This window comes from Macaca fascicularis, chromosome 1 (assembly GCF_037993035.2).
Source record: "Macaca fascicularis isolate 582-1 chromosome 1, T2T-MFA8v1.1".
NCBI classification, from domain to species: Eukaryota; Metazoa; Chordata; class Mammalia; order Primates; family Cercopithecidae; genus Macaca; species Macaca fascicularis.
In genome coordinates, this window is record NC_088375.1 from 174,173,318 (window position 1) to 174,196,804 (window position 23,487).

General features: G+C 37.9%; 1 long non-coding RNA gene across 1 annotated transcript in view; it reads left to right on the forward strand.

The window, feature by feature from the left end:
* The window catches only part of LOC135968764 (uncharacterized), a 111,183-nt gene that overhangs the window by 83,071 nt on the left and 4,625 nt on the right, over nt 1–23,487 (forward strand). Inside the window, exons 5-7 of the long non-coding RNA XR_010583725.1 lie at nt 446–560; nt 2,403–2,587; nt 11,543–11,883. This is a non-coding gene — a long non-coding RNA (uncharacterized lncRNA). The remainder of the gene's footprint in view (nt 1–445; nt 561–2,402; nt 2,588–11,542; nt 11,884–23,487) is intronic.

The following is a 23,487-nucleotide window of genomic DNA, read 5'->3' on the forward strand; positions in this document are numbered from 1 at the left end:
TGCAGAGTTGAACAAGTGCTTGGCATATACTATATACTTACTGTGAGCCATGATTATTCATGTGTAAATTGGGGGTGATAATAATAGCTCCCTTGCCCAACTCATGGTGCTGCTAGGGTAATTCACCGTGGGAGTAAATGTGAGTGCATTCAAGTCAAATGGCCTACTGTGTATGAGGAAATGGATTAGAAAGTACAGGGGACTAATAAAATAAGCTAACCTTGAGAAACTTACAGTACCATTATGGACTGAATTATGTTCCCCCCCCCCAAATTTGTGTGTTGAGTTCTAACCTCTGATGTGACTGTATGTGGAGATACGGTGTTTAAGGGGGAATTGAGGTTAAAATTAGGTCATTAATATGGGGCCTTAGTCTGATAGGACTGGTGTCCTTACAATAAAAGGAAAAGCTCTCAGGGATTCCTCTCTCTCTGTGTGCACACAGTGCAAAGGCCACATAAGGACAGTGAGAAGGCAGCCATTTGCAAGCCAGGAAGAAAGGTCTCACCAGATACCAACCCTGCCAGCACATTGATCTTGGACTTCCAGCCTCCAAAACTGTGAGAAGTAAGTTTCTATTGTCTAAGCCACTCTGCTACAGTATTTTGTTATACCAGCCCAAGCAGCATAACACAAATCTGTTAGTGGAAATTATAAAGCAATGCATATCATAATTATTATATTTTACTATTATTAATACCTATAGCTAATTCTTCCAACCAATAAGCTGCCTGTGGAATGTTGAGGGTGTTCTGGTAGTACAAATTTTCTTTGTTTCACACTCTGACTCTAAGAAGTTTGCTGAAACACACAGTGGAATTCAGGAAATTCAACAGCTTTAAATGAAAACGCTCCCTTGAGGCATGTCAGCAGGAAAGAGATAAGGATTAAAAAAAAAAAAAAACCAACACTTTCTATTCAGGGAGATACTTTGCCTTTGTGAAATGTATTTATTCCAACTACTCCCTATTCTGTATTTTACCTTCATTTTGGATACCTATTGACATTAAATAATAGGTTTCTTTCAATATGGATGAAAATGATTCTGAGATGAAATATTATTCCTTCCTTGGAAAAGAAAATTATTTTTCCTTTCACATAGAAGACAAATGCTATTCTTCAAATGTCCCTGCCAGTTAAACCCCTGCTCATCCTTCAAGATCCATTTAAATGTCACCTCCTCCATGGAGCCTCCTCTGACCCTACCTCTTTCAAATTAGCATTAATTAAACCGCCCTCTCTCTGTGTCTGGCATGTGTCATGATCTGATTTGGGATGGACACATTTGCTAGATTATGAGACCTCCAAAGTCAAGAGCAGTACCTTTAGTCCATTCCCACTTCTCCCATAGCCAATGGGGTGCCCACACTTAGAAGAACTTCAATCAATGAATCAATGAGCTGGAAGGAGTCTCGCCTATAAATACACACACACACACACACACACAGAATATTTCTGTTTGGAAGTCCTACCTTTTGGTGTTATCTAAGTTTACTATATGACAAAAGAGTAAAGCAGTTAAGAGGGTAGCATTTGAAAGTAAATATTGACAGCACTGCTCCAGCCTCATGGGCCTGGTATCCAGTTTTCCTCCCTGTCCCTCTTCCTGAGCATGATGATTTTCTTTTCTTTCCTGGTTTTGACTAACAGTACCTTTTAGAGCGCTACTGTCTGGTGTTTCTGACTTTAGTTTATCAGGACTTTTGACCTCAGTCATGTGCATTGCGTGCTAGAGAAGTGTTTTTCAAAGTGTGGTTCTTGGACCAGCAGCATCAGTATCACCTAGGAACATGTTTGAAATGCAAATTGTACAGCCCCACTCCAGAACTACTGAATTCGAAACTCAGCAGGGTGGGGGAGAGCCATGTCATACTCAGCAATTTGTGTATTTTAAAAATTTATTTATTTTTGTCAATATATAATAGTCATACATATTTTTTGGGTACATGTGATATTTTGATACCTGTATACAGTGTGTAGTGATCAAATAAGGGTAACTGGGATATCCATCACTCCAAACATGTAACTTCTTTGTGTTGGAAACATTACAAATTTTTTCTTCCAGCTCTTTTGAAACGTGCAATAAATTATTAACTAAGTCATTCCTACTGTACTGGGAACTTATTTCTTCTATTTAATCTGCATTATACAGCCTTCTGAGTGATTCTTAGGATGTTAAAATTTGAGAATCACTACTGTAGAAAGTTCACCTAATCTCTGCATCCTCAGCTCTCAGCTGATGTGGCTATAATTTTTATTCTGTAAGGTGATTTTTTAGGACTTAGTAAGATCTGAAGCCCAGTAAGTTCAAACAGAAGGTGCTAAATAAACAGAGTGAACTTGGAACCTAATACTCCTGTGTTAAAGCTGTGGGTCTGAGTAACCACACTTTTCCTTCACAGGGCCTTCTACTCACATGGGCTTCCATGCACCTGCTTCAGGAGACAGCAACACTTGTGCCCGCACTGCGGCAAGCTCCCATCACCTGGTGTATATGCCGCGCCGAGTCTCATCACACCTTACTGAAGGAACACATGGACCCATATGTTAGCGGATGTGTTTACATTGTTTTATACAGAAAGGGGAAGTATGTTTCACAATAAATGTTTGCATACTTTGGAGCACATTTTTTTTTTTCTTTCAGACAGAAAGAGACAAAAAGAGAGGGAGAAACTTTGGCTGGAGCCATTGATTCTTTATTCCATTGCAATGTTTTTATCACCCAACCTTGAAAAGAGCTTGTGTGTCAGGCTCTTTTTTGTCCTGTGACTCAGGACAAAACCTGAGCAGGATCTGTGCTGAGGCTTGGGTCCCTGGGGGCAAAAAAAGGTTAGTGACTTCTAGTTGAAAGAGTCAGGAAGGAAAGGGTCAATAGTTTATCAGTAAGTATTCTGAACCAAGGCAGGGAAACCAAAATTTAGAGATACCTGAAGCGCTCAAGCTAAGGGCCAGGAGCTAGCAGCTGGAAGGATATAGGAGCTATGTCATAAATAATTTAGGAGGTGGCTGGATGATTGCCGGAGTGTCCACAGCAAGCTTTACTTGGCTTTTATGGATACAATGGGCATAGATTGCTTTTAGGAACAATAAAGAAATGTTTGTTTATTAAACTAATTATGATTCAATAATATTGACAATAATGACAGTGATGATAGTATGCAATATAACAAACTGGTGTGCTTTTATTTCTCCGTTTTCCTGTGCACATCTGTTTTATTCTGTGACATTCTTCCATTCAGACTGAGAAATAAGAAACCAGTATTGCTGCAAAGAAAGGTAGGCTATCACTGGAGGAAATGAAGAGTAAAAATTAAAAAATCAAATTACAATTTTTGTAGTTTAAAAAAAACAGCTCAGGTGTAACAAAGAAATATTTGGAAGAGGTTAGAGGATGAGACAAGGAAAAATTTGCTACAAACCTCCTTCCACATAATCACCTCTAATAAACAGATATCCTAGATAAATATAATTTTCTAAGCTAGGGAAAAAAAACAATTGGAGAATATAATGTACAAAAGTTAATCACCAAATAAGGCCTGCCCTGTTCGTCTTTCACCTCCAGCCGTGATAAGGAACAGGAACCATAGAATTCTCTGGTAAATATGGAATCTAGGAGTAGAAGAAACCCATGCTTATATCTTGCCCATAACTCAGAGAGAAAGCAGATTCACAGATGGTGCCCACACCCCAAAGTCATGGGGATTGTAGAGTGCAGAATTATTCCCAGAGTTCTTTCCTGGTTCTTTAAATGTATTTTCAGGAATCAATCCTGTACTATTAGAGTCCTTTTTTTAAAAAAAAGAAGTGAAATTCAAGTAATAAGTCCAAGACTGACCAGCAAATACATGGGAGAGGCAACAACAAACATTCAAGGAAAGGAAAAGAAGGAGACAGGGCAAAGAAGTCCCCAGTAGTCTTCAGAGTTCTGCCTCCAGGCCAACTATATGACTGTGGACAAAACCTACTTAATCCTTCCTAATCTATAAGAAATATGAATATTCACTTTGCTACTTTACAAGGTTCTTGAGATAATAAGCCAAATGGAGTATAACATATAGTATTTATCCTGCTCGAAGTCCTCTGAGGTTCTTAGATCTGTAGTTTGATGTGTTTTGTTATATTTTGCAAAATTCTTGGATGTTATTCTTTCAAACCTTTTTCTTTCTGCCTCTCTCTCTCCTCCTTTTTGGGCTCCAATTACACGTATGCTAGACCATTTAATATGGTCACACAGCTTTTGGGTACTCTGTTCTATTTTTCTGTTCATTTGCATTATTTATTTATTTTCACTTAAAAATATTTTTCTTTCCATTTAGGTAATTTCTAAATTTCTAATTGTCTTATATCGCATGGACATTAGGAACATGTCATTGGAAACTGGAAAGTGATTCTTGTTAGAAAGTCACATAAGACTTGCTGAATTTCGTTTTGTTCGGGTTGAAACGCTGTGGACATGAATATAAAAAAGTATTTAAAAGTGTTATAGTTACTTTTTGTTCCTAAAAAACCTGTGAATCTCTTAGTCATGGGTCCAGTCTTGTATCTCTTTCACTGTGAGGTGGGTCCTTTGTCAGATGCTATGCTGTCTGATACTCCATGCTTGTGAATCAGACATCCCCTGTGTCCTCAGATTGTGGTACTGGCTAAAACTCTGTAAGCAGGAAAACAAACCCATAGAATAGCTTGCCATCTAGGATGGAAGAGACTCAACATGGCCAGCTTGCTATGAAATGGCTGGATGCGTTGGACATTCAGACTCAACAGAAGTTTAACCAGACTTGGTAAGAGAACATCCATGCTGTTTGGCCTGCGTGTGGATGTCTACATTTATGCCTCTGTGGCTTCTCCATTTATATGTTGATCACACTAGTTTTGGGGTGTCTAATGATGAAGCTGGCTTATGTCATCTTGCTGAGTCATGTGTTTACGTTGTTCTTCAGTGTCTCTCCCATGGTAGGTGCTTTCTCGTGTACATTCATGTGTAAAAAAAAAAATTTTGTTACTTCGTGTTCTCTCACTTCCTCTATGACTCTCTGTCCATCCACATGCCACTATTCCAGATCGCCATGTCTCTAATCCTGCAGGCTTTTACATCCAAGTGTCTACAATCTGGCCAGGTGAATAACTAATAACTGCTGCCCAAGAAACTCCGAATATTGTCACTCCAGGCTACTTTTCCTTCCACATATTGTGGATGAAGAGGTTCACTGCCCATAGCTTAATGATGATCTTCTCTTTATGGTGTCTTTTGAATCCACTCCTGGATTTGACTGTTATGTAACTACACATTTCCCCAATAAATTTTTTGTGCATTGAATCCCATTTTGTTGTCTGCTTCTCTGAGGCTCTAAAAGGAAAACTAGGTGATACCTAGAGTGGTCTGAGAAGATGGAGATTTGGGGACTGGCTCACTCATTAACTGGCTGGCAATGAGGATGGCATCCTGAGTGGAATGTGGGGGACAGATAGTTCCTGGCACAAGACATCCATCTTCAATAAAGAATTAAATGCCATAAGTGTTGATGATTTCATCATTATGGACCTATGAACAAACCCTAGTCGAAGGGAATGCCCAGGTCACAGTAGGTCTGGTTTCTTGTGTTTAAATATTGTCACCACAAGTCACAGGGACTCCATCATGCCCAAGGTTACTAAGGAGCCTAGCTTTGAGACTTATCTTCTACTGGTCAGCCCTGGCCTATGGAGGAGTAATGTTGGTACCCCTCTACCAACTAATGAATTATTGATGGCCTTGGAAAATGCTAGCAGATTCAGCTGTAGTGCAAGCAGCCCTGCTGCTTTTGCATACCCTATGTTATTGTAAGTATCAGTGGTGGAAAAAGATGTTGTATGGAATTATGGTAAGCCCCGTTGACAGAATCACAGCACAGGCCCCTGTGGTTCTGGAGCAAAGCTATACCATCTGCAATGGAGAATATGTCTTTTGAAAAAAGGGTTCCGTGTGTGTTACTGGGCCCTAGCAGAGACATAAGGCTTGTCTATGAGGCACCAAAAGAACATGCCTCTGAAACTACCCATTATGGGCTTAATTATGTCAGAGCCACCAATTTTTAAAGTCAGATTAGGCCAGAGGTAGTCTACCGTAAAGTTAAAATTATACATGTGGATTTGATCTAAAGTGTGCATGATAAAGGGAAAGTGAACAGGGGCCTTCAAATCACTATACAGATTTGAAAGCTGTCAGAGGAGAAAGGAAAGGATGGAGGATAAGTGGGAAGAGCCTCACACCACAGTACAGTTCTGAGAAAATGTTGGCTAGGCTGATGGGAAGTCCCTAAACAGAGATTGCCTGTTAGAGGCATGTCTCATGTCAAGTGGTAATGACCTGGCTCTGGTATCCATGCTGCACTCAGTCATTGGCTGGGAATAACTTGGCAAAAGATTGGCCTCACTCTGAACACTTTGCTGGATCCAGAGTGCTTTGTCTGGATTTTACCAGTCAGTCATGCTTCTCAGAGAAAGTCTTTTTCAACAGGAATCTGAGTGGCACACCTCTATGCCACCACATTTACTAAGTTGTAGAGCCAGATTTTCTCCTTTTTCTCTTTATCAAAGTTATCCTGCACCCTCCCTCTGTAGTGTCCTAACATATTCTGTTCTCCTGCCTGGGAAACTCTTTCCCTGGTGCCTTTTACCCAACTGAATCTTCAGATTGTAGCTTAAATACCACTTCTCCAGGGAAACTTTCTTTGAACCTCCAAAAGGATTAAATTCTTTACTGCATGATTTCTTAACTCTCTATATTTTTATCCATGATGCTTATCAAAGCTAATTACACATTAGTAAAATGATGGTATTTATAACCTTACTAGACTGTGAGCTCTGTGAGAGCATAGTCTTCTCTGTCCTGTATCCCCAACACTTGTCACAATGCTTGTCATGTAGAATGATAGAATGCATTCAATGAGTGTTTGTTGAATGAATAAATGAATGACTCACTTTATTAATTTCAACAAGTTTTTAAAATAACTAAGAAACTCTTAGAGCATTAGGCTTATAAATATGGACATGAAATATCATCATCCTATATATAAATGAAAGTACAGAACATTCAAGGAATTGATGCCAGGAAATTATAGTTTATTAAATATGATTTTTTGGCTCTTTTTCCTGAACACAACATTTAACAATCAGAAAAATGTTGATCTTTGGAGAATTTTGCATATTTGGCTTCCTGGTCTTCAAGAAATTATAAATGGACATTTAATTAAATCAAATCCTAATAGTAAAAATAATGATAGTATTATAATTTAATTACTCTTTACTATGTGCTATATATATAGTAAGTCTTCTATATGTGTTATTTGACTACTTATTCCCAACATGATATGCTAGGTGAGGATATTAGCACTTAAATGGGGTTATATATTTGTTCAAGGTCTCAGACATTGCATCTTATGGATTTAGGTTTAGATCCATCACATCCATCTAACACCAGTGACCATGGCTTTGTTCACAATCTGCTTATATTTTGAATTTCTTGCCGAGATACTACATCTTTCTATTTCTCTCTGGGAGGCTATCTAAAGAATAAGAACTTTGGAATCTTATCTAATATCACCTTGACTTAGGTTCACCTTACCTGGTCAAATCTTCCTGATGAGCACCAGGCGGCACCAACCACTACCCTTTCTCTCCCAACACCCTTTCTCTCACCAATTTCTAAATAATATTGAATTTCTCCATCTGGATATCATATTTACTTCTCAATCATAATACATTCAGGTTTGAAATTTCAGAGCTACTCACTCTTTCCTCACAAAAATACATATTGTGAGTTCCTTTGAGATGGGGATCTTGTTCTATTATCTCTGTTATTTTACTATACTGCACAACATCTGGCATGGAATAGTTGCTCAAGAAGTAATTGTAGAATGTTTCCTTATCTCTGGTCTCAGGCATCCGTTGGAGATAAAACAGTGTTAAACGCAACAGAGTTTTCCAGTGAGGACTAAATTCTGTAAACTACAGCACTTCTTAACTAGAACAATAGTTGTGTCAGTAAATTCTTTGAAAATATTATAAAAAGTTTGTTTGTGTGGGTGTATACGTCCTTTTTGTAGGAAACGGCACATGCTTCAGGAGTTGAAGAAGCAGCTAAGAATTTTTCATCATGAAGATCATCAATGAATAGCTCTTCACAAGTAGTTTCAGTGAGTGGGAGAGGCAGAATAAGATTCCAGAATGTAAAATGAATGAGAAATAAGAAAGTAGGGACACAAAAAAGCTAGACTTTAAAGAGAAGAAAAACAATACAGGTGGATACAAGATTAAAAGGAGATTTTATTTCCAGACTGGAGAAATTTGGACTGGAGAGGGAATATAAAAGCTATAATCATTGAACATGTACTATATTTTGATTGCTGAATCATCTACTTTACACAAAGTAGGTATTATTGATTTCTGACTGAGTCAGAACTGGAAGATAATAGAATTAGGGGAGAGGGATATGAAAACAACAAAAGGGTTGGCCTTATCTAGCATGAGAGGCACCTAATACTCTTTGACTTGAAAGGAGGAAAATATGGGTCCAGAAGTACATGAGGGGATGAAGAGGCTACAGTTGGTTCATGTTGTAACCTCCATTTTTCTTTATCAAGTAAAAGGCAAAGCCCTCTGACAAAAATGAGATGGTGCAGTTGGGCATTGACACCTATGAAAGTGGGGAAGATTTTGAAAAATTACTGAGAGGCTTTTCTTACTCATTTAATAAATATTTGTAAAACACTTATCATGTAGGTACTAAGAATATATAGCCTGCATTATCTAGGAACTTGCCACATTTAATAAATTATAAGTTCCCAAAGGGTATGGAACATGTTATAACTATTTGCATATACCCCCAATAGTTCATAGCCTTGTGTTTCCAGCACAGTAGGTAAATATTAGAGTTTAAATTCAACTGAATTAAATCCACAAGAACTCTCAATTTTGAGTAAAGCCTGAGGCTCTTGGGGCCACAGATTATTTTTGTGGAAGTCCTCTAAAATCAAACAACAGAGGTCTGCCAGTTGGGAATACATCTTGCAATTGTTAGTAACTGAAAAATGCATTCAGAACAGTGATTCCGAACCTCAGCAAGACTGACGTTTTGGACAAGGCAATTCTTTGTTTGGGGAGCTGTTGTGTGCATCGTAGGATTTTTAGCAATATCTTTGGCTTCTGCTGACTATCTGCCAGTAGCACTTCTCCCCTCAAAAAACCCCTACCCAGTTGTGACAAAAATATCTCCAGACATTAACGAATGTCCCCTGTCGGTGGGGGGGTGGGGGAGCAAAATAGCTTCAGATTGAGCAGCTTTGATCTAGAGTTTTGATGATTAACTTATGTAAAAATAATTTTGTGTAACAAACATCTAAATTCAGAAAATGTGATTATTAGGTAGTGATTAGCAAAGCTGGGATGCTCTTTCCTTATCAACTGACTGGCGTTTGAACAATTCCTACTTCTCCAGCTGGGGGAAGTCAGAGGACCTTCAAGTCATGATCATTCTCTTCTCCTAGCAGCTCTGAATGGGAGGTTACCCGTATTTCTATGATCTTAGTCTTCCTTCCTTTAGGGTCAGATGCAGTGGGTTGTCCTCCCTGTGTCTGATACTTTTAGTGATTGCACATGTGTTCGTATAACATTGCACAATGTAGTGCAGTGAAATAAATGTTGGACTTAGAACCAAAGGTCTGGGGTATCAAACCAGCTTAGTTATATATCCTTGGGCAAATCAATTATTTTGTTCTCTCATTGTTATGGGGATGTCTTGATACTGATAAATGAAGGATAGAACTTTATGTAAGTACAGAGGAATATTAATTTCTTCCCCCTATACTTATGTTAAAGATGATCCCTGTTTTGGAGGTAATGGATCAGGGGGAAAACTTGAAGAGAGAGCTATAAGTATTTGACAATGTTCTTATATGTTGGGAAGATAGGAAGTCAAAATGTTGCCAAACTTTTAACTGTTATTGAATGCAATAGTGATGGAGTAATGATGTCATATATTGAAATCATAGGAAACCTTTTTTTTTAAAAAAATTGAGATATAATTTATATGCCAAAAACTCATTGTAAAATTCAGTGGTTGTTAGTTTAGTGGCAAAGCTGTGAATCTATTTAGACTATTTTCATTATCCTCAAAATAAATCTCATACTTATTAGAAGTCATTTCCCATACCCTCCTTCCTTTATCCCCTGGCAACAAATCATCTATTTCTGTCTCTATGGATTAGCATATTCTGGAAATTTAGTATACGTGGAGTAATATAACTTGTATCTGGCTTCTTTTACTTAGCATGATTTTTTCAAGGTTCATCCATATTATACCATGTATGAGTATGTCATTCCTTTTCATGGCTGAATATTATCTTAGTGTATGAATATACCACATTTTGTTTATCTACTCATTAGTTGGTGAACATTTGGTTTGTTTCCACCTTTTGGCTATTCTGAATAACAATGTTATGAATTTGTGTGGACATATGCTTTCATTTATTCTAGGTGTGTATCTAGAAGTGTAATTGCTGGGTCATATGGTTACTATATGTTTAATATTTTGGGGAACTGCCAAACTATTTTCCAAAGTGGCACAAAGGAGAAGATAGGAAAAAATGTAGTTGAAAGGTAAATTGATTTTATTAATGTTGAATTTGGAGTGTTTACAAGACATAAATTTTCAGAAGATTGGTAGCTATGTGGGTCTTAGGCTTAGGGGAATAGTATGAGTTTGAGAAATAGGTTTTGGCATCATCAACATGTACAATTAAAGATCTGAGAAACCAAGAGCTCACCTAAAGAAAGTAGACACCACCACAAGGAAGACCTACATATCTAAGGTCAATTCAGACAGCATACATACACTGTGTGATGGATGGCAGGAAAGGTGGAGATTAATTAAGACTTGGCAGGTAATTGATCAGAATTTTTTTCTCATAGCAAGAAGATTTGCTTCGTAGGAGGATTTCACTGGGCAGAGATGGACATACAGAGAGCAGAGAAGGGCATTCCCACATAGAATCTTAAATCTTGGAGGCTGGGGAAGAGCTTACAAAGCAGAAAAATGTGGGAAAGGCTTCCAAACTTGGGAAATGGCATATATAAAGGCATAGTTGTTCAAAATGTCTGATAACTTCTGGATAATTAAACAATTAGCATCAATTTGTTTGTCAGTCTGTGCCAGCATTTTATTAGGTGCTGCACACAAATTATCTCATTTAAACCTTACAATAGTCTTCATTCTAGAGATGAGGAAACAGACACAAAGACATTAACTAGCTGTCCAAGATTACACAGCTAGAAAATGGTAAAGCCTTGAAATAAACCAAGGGAGTTTTAGTCCAGAGCCGGCACCTGACATGTGAAGCAACTCATCGAAATACTTTTAAGTATTAAGGACCATTAGTCAGCACCAGTGGTGTGCTCCTGGTAGCTGATCAGGTGCTCCCAATCTTGGTACCACTTGGCAATCTAGTGGCTTACTTGATATGTATGTTCTTCATTGTTCTTTTTCTTTTCTTTTCTTTTTTCTGAGATGGAGTCTTACTCTGTCACACACGCTAGAGTCCAGTGGCATGATCTCGGCTCACTGTAACCTCTGCCTCCCAGGTTCAAACGATTCGCCTGCCTTGACCTCCCTAGTAACTGGGTCTACAGGTCTGCACCACCACACCAGGCTAATTTTTTTATTTTTATTTTTTTTTTTTAGTAGAGTTGGGGTTTCACCATGTTGGCTAGGCTGGTCTCGAACTCCTGACCTCAAATGATCTGCCTGCCTCGGCCTTCCAAAGTGCTGGGATTACAGGAGTGAGCCACCATGCCCAGCCTGTTCTTAAGTCTCCTAGAACAGGGATTCTGAAACACAAAATTCATCTGGTAAGTGCTTAAAAATACAGATACTTGGACTTTTATATAGATTTACTCATGTGCAATTTTCAATGTGAGGCCCAAGATTTATGACTCTGAGTACCACTGAGTGATTATGACACACACAGCCTTGCTGCTGGACTTGGACTAGGTGTGTCATAAAGCAGTTACCGTCTTGAGTCTTCAGATGTTCAAAAACTGCAACATAGTTTCCAAATTTAATTCCAAGTTCAGTTTAGAAAAAATCCTAAAGAAAAGATGGCTATTCTACACATTCTGGACCTCATTTATCCTAGTTTTATTCTCCCCATATTTATTGGGCACTATTCAGGCAGCTTTTATTTGCTAGGTGCTCTCATTAAAATGGACTTATTTACTTCTCACAACATCCCTATGAGATGTATTGTGTTGTATTAGTCCATTCTCGGATTTCTATAAAAAATACTTGAGACTGGATAATTCATAAACAAAAGAAGTTTAATGGACTCACAGTTCTATAGGTGTACAGGATGATTCTGACATCTGCTCAGCTTCTAGGGGGGCCTCAGGAAACTAACAATCATGGCAAAAAGTGGAGTGGGAGCAGGCATGTCTTACATGGCAGGAGCAGGAGCAAGAGAGAGTGAGGGGTGAGGTGCTACACTCTTTTAAACAACCAGATTTCATGATAATCCACTCACTGTCATGAGACCATCGCCAAGGGGATGGTGCCAGACCGTTCATGAGAAACACCTCCACGATCCAGTCATCTCGAACCAGGCCCCTGCCTCCACCACTGGGAATTACAATTTGACATGAGATTTGGGCAGAGACACAAGTCCAAACCATACCACATGTTATGTCAGTTTGATGTAAAAAGAAGCAGAAATGTATTTGCCCCAGTTTATAGAACTAGTTAAGAACTAAGATGTAAGGCTAGGAATTCAAAATTCAACTCCAGGGTTCTATCTGCTACCTCAGTGCTCTCTCCTTTGAGAAGTGTTTAATACTGAGATTAATCCATTTGCTAGCTGTCTATTAATATACTCTTCATTTCAACAATGTGCAAAGACATGTTCAAGGCTACATATAATGAACTTCCAAGCTATACTGGTCACATTTTATGATGTGACTCATATGTTTCAGAAAGAAATTTAAAGTGTTTGAATTATTCTTTCTGTAATACGCAAATCATAGACATCATGTGGTCAAAGGCCACAGTCAGTTGAAGGATCGCCGACCTTGCTACTATTGGAAAATAAACCCCAACAGTTGGAGATGGAAACCATCTGTCTTCAGCTATTTCACATTTTGTCAAAGTCATCAGCTTAGTTGGAAAATAGCTGTGACCAACTAAAGTTATTAAAATGTAAAGTATGATTAAATGGAACACTCAAACTGTTTATTCAGAGATAAACTGTCACACGTCCTTTGAAATTTTAGAAGAACACTAAGAGTTAGGAAAGATATTCACACTGCAAAGATCATAGAGAATATTTGACAGGTTATTGGAAAAAATGAATTTATGCACACGTATTTTATAGGTACAGAATCTTAGTTTCTTACATTAGGACTGTAGTTGAATTTAGAGATCGTGTAACCCAACTCTTCAGTTTTATAGGTGAGAAGAATGAGACCAAGAGAGGTTAAATGGGTTGTCCAAGTTCATAAAGTACTGACAGAAGATGCCCCTGAGCGGTTCTCACTATAGGAAAAGTCAGACAAGTATTATTATTATTATTACTAATGTAAGTAGCTCCAATTCATTTGATTCTCATGATTTGGAGGACCTTACATATATTAGCTTATTGAATCTACACAGCAAATCTAGATGGTAAATATTTTCATTGCCATTTTACAGAGGAGGAACTGAGGCTCCTGAGAGTCAGGAAACTGGTAACATGGACTCTATACAGATATACTGAATGATGTAAATAAATAAACAAATACGTAAATGTGGAAGAAGTAAAAGCTCTTCCTTGGAGAAAAAGGCCATCTAATAAATGAGGCAGGAATGATAAAATTAGAAAAATCACCGTTTGGCAAACATCACAGTATTAACTGCTTAAGGGAAGAATTATAAATAGGTAATAAAACTAGTGGTTGAAACAGTAATGAGACTAAGATACTTATCCAGCCCCAAAAGTTTTGCTCCATAAAAATACTTATTTAGGCTAGGCATGGTGGTGCACACCTGTAATCCTAGCACTTTAGGAGGCCGAAGTGGAAAGATTACTTGAGCTTAGGAGTTCAATGGCAGCCTGGACAACATAGTGAGACCCCCATCTCTAAAAAAAAAAAAAAAAAAAAAGCCAGGTGTGGTACTGCATGTGTGTATTCTCAGCTACTCAGGAGGCTGAGGTAGAAGGGATCGCTTGAGCCCCAAGTCGAGGCTGTAGTGAGCTGAGATTGCACCATTGCACTCCAGCCTGTGTTACAGAGAGTGATCCTGTCTCAAAATAAAATGAAATGAAAAAATGAAAAAAAAAATACAAATGAAAAAATAACATGCTTACAGTGGAGAGGCCTAGAGGCAGGCCTAGAGGCATCATCTTAACCAATAATCAAAGTTAATATCTATATGAATAGGACGAATAATATCATTTTCCTCCTGACCTCCTGCATGTTTAAAACACAATGTAACTTGTTGGTTATTTCTGTCAAAAGTGCATAACCTGAAACTAATAATAAGAAAACACCAGAAGACCCCACAATGAGAGGCATACTAAAATATACCCTAGTTGTTATTTTATTTTATTTATTTTTTGAGGCGGAGTCTTGCTCTGTTGCCCAGGCTGGATTGCAGTGGTGCAATCTTGACTCACTGCAACCTCTGCCTCCTGGGTTCAAGAGATTCTCCGCCTCAGCCTCCCAAGTAGCTGGGATTACAGGCTACTTTTTGTATTTTTGTATTTTTAGTAGAGAGGGGGCTTCACCATGTTGACTAGACTGGTCTCAAACTCGTGACCTCAGGTGGCCCACCCACCTCGGCCTCCCAAAGTTCTGGGATTACAGTTCACTGCATCCAGCCAGACTTTTTTTTTTTCCTTTTCTTGAGACGGCATCTCCCTCTGTTGCCCAGGCTGGAGTGCAATGGCACAGTCTTGGCTCACTGCAACCTTTGCCTCCCAGGTTCAAGTGATTCTCCTGTCAGCCTCCCGAGTAGCTGGGACTACAGGTGCGCTGCCACCATGCCCAGCTAATTTTGTATTTTTAGCAAAGACAGGGATTCACCATGTTGGCCAGGCTGGTCTCGAACTCCTGACCTCAGGTGATCTGCCCACCTCAGCCTCCCACAGTGCTGGGATTATAGATGTGAGTCACTGTGCCTGGCCTATTTTGAAAGCAACATATAATCGAACTTTTTCTTTTGTGATAAAGAGCAATATAGGAACAAGGAGTGAAACACCAAGGCAATCTGACAGTTAAATGATACAAGTAGATCCATGTTAATTTCCTGATTTTTGTAATTATACTGTGCTTATATAACAGAATGTTCTTGTTTTAGAAAATACACATTGAATAATCAATGGTCATCTTGTCTGTAACTTAATTTCAAATGTTTCAATAAAAATATGTGTATATGTGTGAGTGATAAAACAAATGTAGTAATGTGTTAACATTGAAAAACGCTGTGAGAAGATCTCCTGGAATTCTTCGTATTATTCTTTTTAAGTTTTCTTTAAATCTAAAATTATGTCAGAAAGAAAGCTAAGGGCCATGTACAGTAGCTGATGCCTGTAATTCCAGCAGTTTGGGAGGCTGAAGCAGGAGGATTGTTTGAGGTCAGGAGTTTGAGATCAGCCTGGGTAACATAGTGAGACTTCATCTCCATGAATATTTTAAAAATCAGTTGAGTGCAGTGGCATGCACCTGTAGCCAGAAGTTCAAGGCTGCGGTCAGCTATGATTGTGCCACTACACTCCAGTCCAGGTCACAGAGCAAGACCCTATCTCAAATAAATAAATGAATACATAAATAAATAAATAAAGTTAAAGAAAATAAAAAGACATCTACTACAACCTCAGCTCTGGGACATTGAACAAATCCAGTCTTCTGAGCTCAGAGGCCATGTTGTCTATCCTCATGCATCAGGGGATGTGTGAATGCCTGTGTTTCCTCATCCTGGCAGAGTTGCTCTTGCCTTATACCTGAGTCTTCTACTTATTACCATGAGGCAGGGGGTTCTATTTACTTAGATTTATATCTCTCATGTAATTTCAGTAACACTGATGAGCTTTGGTAGACAGTGCAGTACAAATGTGAAGTCTTAAATCTCTTAATTATCCTTTGTGAACTCACTTCTCACATCCAAAAGGGGATATAACAATACCTACCTCAAGGATTGTTATGAGAAATAAATGTAATAGTGAGGGAAAATACATATATTTTGAAAGACATGGTGGTCTTTTAAAACAATGTTAATTGTTGCTCGAGACTGAATGTGTTTCATCTGCTATTCCTCATCTCCCCACCAAATTCATATGGTAAAACCTTAGTCCTCGATGCGATGGTATTTGCAGGTGGGGCCTTTGGGAAGTAATTAGGGTTAGATTAGGTCATTGGGATGAGGCCTTCATAATGAGATGAATGCCCTTATAAAAAGAAGAAGAAACATGGGATCCCTCCCTCAGCAGTGTGAGGATACAGCAAGAAGGTAGCTGTCTACAAACAAGAAAGTGAGCCCTCGTCAGATACTGGAAATGTGGAAGTAAATGTAATTGTTTCAACTACCCAGTTTCCCAGTCTATGGCATTTTTGTTGTAGCAATCCACACTGACTATGACAATTGTGTTTTTCTCTTTCCTATTGTATCTACCATGACATGTAGGTTAGGCACTGAGAACATCTAAAGAATTTGAATGATGACCAAAGCTTTTTCGAAGATTGGATTAAACTACAATTGCCCTCTCCAGAGAATGGTCATCTATCCATTATGTACTGTGTTGCAAGTATTTCAGGAGGGAGGTGAGAATACATGAGGTTCACATAGCAGCAAAAGAACTACATGGTAGAAGAGGGCACCTCTTTTCCAACATCTCTTTATGCTAATGTTGTACATCTGCAGGATGCAAGAAGAGGACAAGAGCCTATTTTTGTAGCATTCTTGAGTCAAAGGCTTCCATGAAAAGCTTTAAGTAGCAACAAGCCTGGCACTGAAAAATAAATATTTGGTTTGGAATTTGAGATTGTTAAAAATCATTGTAGACTGCGTTTCTGCTATGAAATAAACTGATAAATGAATAGCATGTTGGGGCAGCCCCTGAAATGTCATTTACACAAACCTAGATGTTTTATAGTCAAGGAAAGTAGGTCCAGAGAGGGGAAATGATCTGGCCATGGTTTCAAAGTTATTTAGTGAAAAATAGAATGAGGAGTAGTTCTCCTGACATTTAGACAATAGAACCACCATAGAAAGGTGGTTTTATGATTCCATTAAGATTTGGATCATTTTTTCAAGCATTTGAAAGTGAGTGGTAAAATTTCTATTTTCATTATCTCTGGAGCAGTATAATAGAGTATTCTAGATATATAAAAAAGCCTTTCATCTAAAACATAAACAAACAAATTCCCCCAAAACCAATGAATAATATATAAAATGAAACTTCAGAATACACCATCTAAGTGGCAACAAAATAAGAAATCTTAAGAGCAATAAAAAACTTAAAACGTTAAAGCAAGAATCCAGGAAATTAAGCCAGTATAATTTTAAGGCAAAAGTGAAATAAAATTATAAAGGATGGTGTACTATTTATTTATGCTGATCACTGAATAGTCTCAGCTCTCTGACTTCTTGGCCCATAGTAAGGTTGTACTGCCTGGATTCCCATGTGACCAATTCTGGCCACTGTCTTGTGAGAGAAACTAATGTGTCTCTTTGGCTTTGTGCTAAGCATTTAATTGTCAGTAAGATCCTCCAGTGCTTGTTTTCTCTCTGTAGGATGATTGGCAATATTCCACATAGCATCTTCTTCCACATTTTCTGGTATATCATACCACGTGTGATATGGTTTGGCTGTGTCCCAACCCAAATATCATCTTAAATTCCCTCCTGTTGTGGGAGGGACCTGTTGGGAGGTAACTGAATCATGGGGGCAAGACTTTCCTGTGCTGTTCTTATGATATTGAGTAAGTGTCATAAGATCTGATGGTTTGATAAGGGGGAGTTTCTTGGTACAAGCTCTCTTCCCTTGTCTGCCACCATGTGAGACATGCCATTTACCTTCTGCCATGATTGTGAGGCCTCCCCAGCCATGTGGAACAGTAAGTCCATTAAACCTCTTTCTTCTGTAAATTGCCCAGTCTTGGGTATGTCTTTATCAGCAGTGTGAAAGTGGACTACTACAACATGGGAATTATGGGAGCTACAAGATGAGATTTGGGTGGGGACACAGAACCAAACCCTATCACTCCACACCTGTCCCCTCCCAACTCTCACGTCCTTACATTTCAAAACCAATCATGCCCTCCCCACAGTCCCCCAAAGTCCCAACTCATTTCAATATTAACTCAAAAGTCCACAGTCAAGGTCTCATCTGAGACAAGGCAGGTCCCTTCCATCTATGAGCCTGTAAAATCAAAAGAAAGCTGGTTACTTCCTAAACACAATGGGCATACAGTCCTTGGGTAAATATAGCCATTCTAAATAGGGAGAAGTTGGCCTAAACAAAGGAGCTACAGGCCCCATGCAAGTCCAAAATCCAGTGGGGCAGTCAAATCTTAAAGCTCCAAAATGATTTCCTTTGACTCCATGTTTCACATCCAGGTCACGTTGATGCAAGAGGTGGATTCCCACTGTCCTGGGCAACTCCACCCCTGTGGCTTTGCAGGGTACAGCCTCCCTCCTGGCTGCCTTCATGGGCTGGCATTGAGTGTCTGCAGCTTTTCCAGGCACACAGTACATGTTGTTGGTGGATCTACCATTTCGTGGTCTGGAGGATGGTGGCCCTCTTCTCATAGCTCCACTAGGCAGCACCCCAGTGGGGGGATTCTGGGTGGGAGCACCAACCCCACAGTTTCCTTCCACACTGCCCTAGCTGAGGTTCTCCATGAGGGCCCTGCACCTGCAACAAACCTCTGCCTGCATATCCAGGCATTTCCATACATCCTCTGAAATCTAGGCAGAGGTTTCTAAACTGCAATTCTTAACTTCTGTGAGCCCACAGGCTCAACACCAAGTGGAAGCTGCCAAGGCTTGGGGCTTGCACCCTCTGAAGCAACATCCTGAGCTATAACTTGGCCCCTTTTAGTCATGGTTGGAGTGGCTGGGATGAAAGGCAACAAGTCTCTAGACTGCACACAGCAGAGGGACTCTGGGCTTCACCTACAAAACCATTTTTTCCTCCTAGGCCTCTGGCTCTGTGATGGGAAAGGCTGCTGTGAAGACCGCTGACTGACATGCTCTGGAGATATTTTCCCCACTGTCTTGGGGATTAACGTTTGGCTCCTTGTTACTTATGCAAATTTCTGCAGCTGGCTTGAATTTCTTCTCAGAAAATGAGATTTTGTTTTTTCAGTTCCATTGTCAGGCTGCAAATTTTCCTAACTTTTATGCTCTGCTTCCCTCATAACACTGAATGCTTTTACCAGCACCCAAGTCACACCTTGAATGCATTGCTGCTTAGAAATGTCTTCCACCAGATACCCTAAATCATCTCTCTCAAGTTCAAATTTCCACAAATCTCTAGGGGACGGGCAAAATGCCACCAGTCTCTTTGCTAAAACATAACAAGAGTCACCTTTGCTCCAGTTCCCAACAAGTTCCTCATCTTCATCTTAGACTACCTCAGCCTGGGCCTTATTATTCATATCACTACCAGAATTTTTGTCAAAGCCATTCAACAAGTCTCTAGGAAGTTACAAACCTTCCCACATTTTCCTGTCTTCTTCTGAGCCCTCCAAACTGTTCTAACCTCTGTTACCCAGTTCCAAATTTGCTTCCACATTTTTGGGTATCTTTTTGGCAATGCCCCATTCTACTGGTACCAATGTACTGTATTAGTCCATTTTTACACTGCTGATAAAGACACACGTGAGACTGAGCAATTTACAAAAGAAAGAGGTTTAATGGACCTGCAGTTACACGTGGCTGGGGAGGTCTCACAATTGTGGCAGAAGGCAAGGAGAAGCAAGTCATGTCTTACATGGATGGCGGCAGGCAAAGAGAGAAAAACATGTGCAGGGAATCTCTCATTTTTAAAACCATCAGATCTCGTGAGACTTATTCACTATTATGAAAACAGCATGGAAAAGACCCACCCCCATGATTCAATTACCTCCCACCGGGTCCCTCCAACAACATGTGAGAATTACGGGAGCTACAAGATGAGATTTGGGTGGGGACACAGAGCCAAACCATATAAATAATATTCTCAACATATATGAAATAAATACTATTATTATTTCCGCTTCATGAAAAAACTGAAGAAGAGCAAAAGTTTTAAGTAATTTGCTTCAAGGTCACAAAGTTACTAAATTACAGAACTAGCATTATTGTCAGTAAGAAAGAATATTACCCCTATTGTAAAGTCTAATATGCAATGGTATGACATATGAACATATTAATATGTATGAGGATATACCTAAATTTAAAAATGATGACACAAAACTACCAGATAATAATGATTAGAGAAGCTATGAAAATGAAATAGAACTAAAACCCTCAGCAAAAATTATACACAATTTGGAAAAAGAAGGAGATTAGATGTTCAAGTGTTGTAAGCTTCTCCCAGTGTTCAAAAGTAGAGCAAATACATAGATTTTTATTTTATTTTATTTTTTATTTTATTTTATTTGAGACAGCATCACCGTGGTGCAATCATGGATTATTGCAGCCTCAACTTCCCAGGCTCAAACAATCCTCCTGCCTCAGCCTCCTTAGATAATTGTAAACTTTGTAAAATATTTGGCAAAATATTTATAAGTAGCCATACAAAGTTAGCTAAAAAGTGTATACTTTCCAACTGGAGAAGATTAAAGAATGAATAACAGAGAAAAGACTGAACCAATTTAAAGGGACGCAAGAATGTGGGAAAAAATGGGAAAAGCAAGACAAATAAAAATTAGGTGGTAGAAAGTAGAATTAGTAATTTTAATCAATATAAGTGAACTTACTCTTTATTTACAACACAAAAATTTTGAATGAATAACTTGATATCAAAATTAAAAATAGTAGAAGAAATAAGAAATACATATTATTTCTATTCATGTTAAAATTTTTAATGTGATATTAGCAAAAATAAATGAACAACAATCTAAAAATGTATAATACATTATGAATGTTTAGATTCTCCAAGACTGCAAGGTAGGTTTAATATAAAAAATCAATTAGTATAAATTCATTATATTAGCATTTGATTACAAAAAAATGCATGACCTTCTCAATGGGTATAAAAGAAGCATTCACTAACATTCAATATCCATGCTTGATAAAATTTATGGTAACTAGAATGAGAAGTGACATTTAATAAGTACATGTTGAAATACATAGAAGATGCCATGTCCTGAATGTTTGTGTCTTCCCAAAATTCGATGTTGAAAACAGTCACCAGTATGATGGTATAAGAAGGTGGGTCCTTTTGAGAGGTAACTAGGTCATGAGGGTAGAATCCTCATGAGAAAGACTAGTGCCATTATAAAAGAGGCCCCAGATACCTGCCTTGCCCCTTTCACCATCTGAAGATACAGTTAGAAGGCAACTTCTATGACCCAGAAAGTATGTCTTCATGAGGCATTGACTCTGCTGGCACCTTGATCTTGGACTCTTCAGCCTCCAGAACTGGGAAAAATAAATTTGTGTTGTTTACATGCTACCCAGTGTATGGTTTGCTGTTATAGTAGCCTGAATAGACTAAGACACAAGACAAAAATGCTTACCATAACCACTTATTTTCAATACTTTTCTGGAATTCCAAAGCAAGAAGAAGACATAAAAGTTAGAAATACAGAAAAGGAAAGCATAATGTTGCTGTCATTATTCACATATACATTGTTTCCATATAAAATGTAAAGCATGTACTGATAAACTACTAGACTTGAACAGGAAACTTTGCAATGTTGATCAAAACAACATCTCTATATAAAATTCAATTGCATTCCCAGGCCTCATCAATGAGAATTAGAAAATTTAATGTAAAAAGTGATATTATTTACAATAACTGCAAAAATACAGTCTATTCACCTCTCCATTAACATGTATGCTTATAAGAAGAAATACAATAAAGATTTTATGACATAAAGAAAAATTATAAAACTTAATTTAATAACATTTAAAGAGATTCAAACCAATGAGAAGGTAAGGTATACCATGTTCATAAATAGAAAGAGTCCAGTAGTTTAAAGCTACCAAGTTCTCTCTTAAAACTTAAGTCAAAACTTACCAAGACTTTTGTACAACTTGACAAATTAATTCTAAAATTCTAAATTGATTCTAAAATTTTTGCAAAGGAGGAAAAGCTAACAACAGCCAAAACACCCCTGGAGGAATGGGAGGAGAAAGCAGAAAACATGTCCTATTGGACGTCAAGATCTTTACATAAAGCACTTCAGTTAGAAATGCAATTTTGACTTGAAGATAGAAAAATAAACCAATTAAATCAGAAGAGAAGTAGTAAAAACAGACTCACAAATACGTGTAAATGATATGTAATAAAACTTATAGTACAAATAATTGTGTAAAGACAACTTAATGATACTAGAAAAATAGTTATTTATATGAAAAAAATTGAATTAGATTTCTCTCTGTATATAAAAAATCTATTCCAGTTAAAGTCTTAAATTTTAAAGTGAGCCCTTTTAGATTTTATTTTAATTTTAGAAGACAATATAGGAGAATATTTATATGGCTTTTGGGTGGAAGAAAATTTTATAACCAAGACACAGAAGTGCTTTCACAACATAAATTTGTATCTATTTAACATTTCATAAAATAAACTTTTTTGCATTTGCTAGAATGACAATAATTTAAAAGCCTGCTGATAGCAAGTTTTGCTAAGAATGTAGAATAAAACAACTCATATTTGTTGGTGACTATTTACATTTTATAATCAATTTCGCATTTTCTTTTAATTTGTCCATGTGCCTGCCTTACAATTAAATAATTCCTTTCCTGGATTCAAACTTAAAAATAAATTTATAAATGTGCATGAGGAGTCAAGTACAAACATATTCATAATTACTCATAGTTAAGAGTGAAGCAAAAACAACAAAAAAATGACAATAAATACCACCAAAGAGGGAACAACTCAAATATCCACTGGCAAGAGTGAATTAATGCACAGCAGTACAAATGAACAAATGAATCAGATAAAGTTATATCAGTCAGCATGATTGAATAGCACCACTCATACAATATCATCCCACCTATATACAATACTAAAAATATGTTGTTTAGAAATATGTAGATTATTTTTAAAAACTATCAAGGAAAGAAAGGAAATAATAAATATCAAATTCAGGATAGTGATCACAGTTAGGAAATAGGGCAGGGAATGGGATCAGAAAAACATAGGCATTCTTAAGGTATTGGTAAGGTAATTTTCTTTTAAAGCTAAATGGTGGTTGCGTGGATGTTTATTTTATTTACTTTTTTACACTTACACATTTGTTACAAATATTCAGATTGGAGCACCTGTG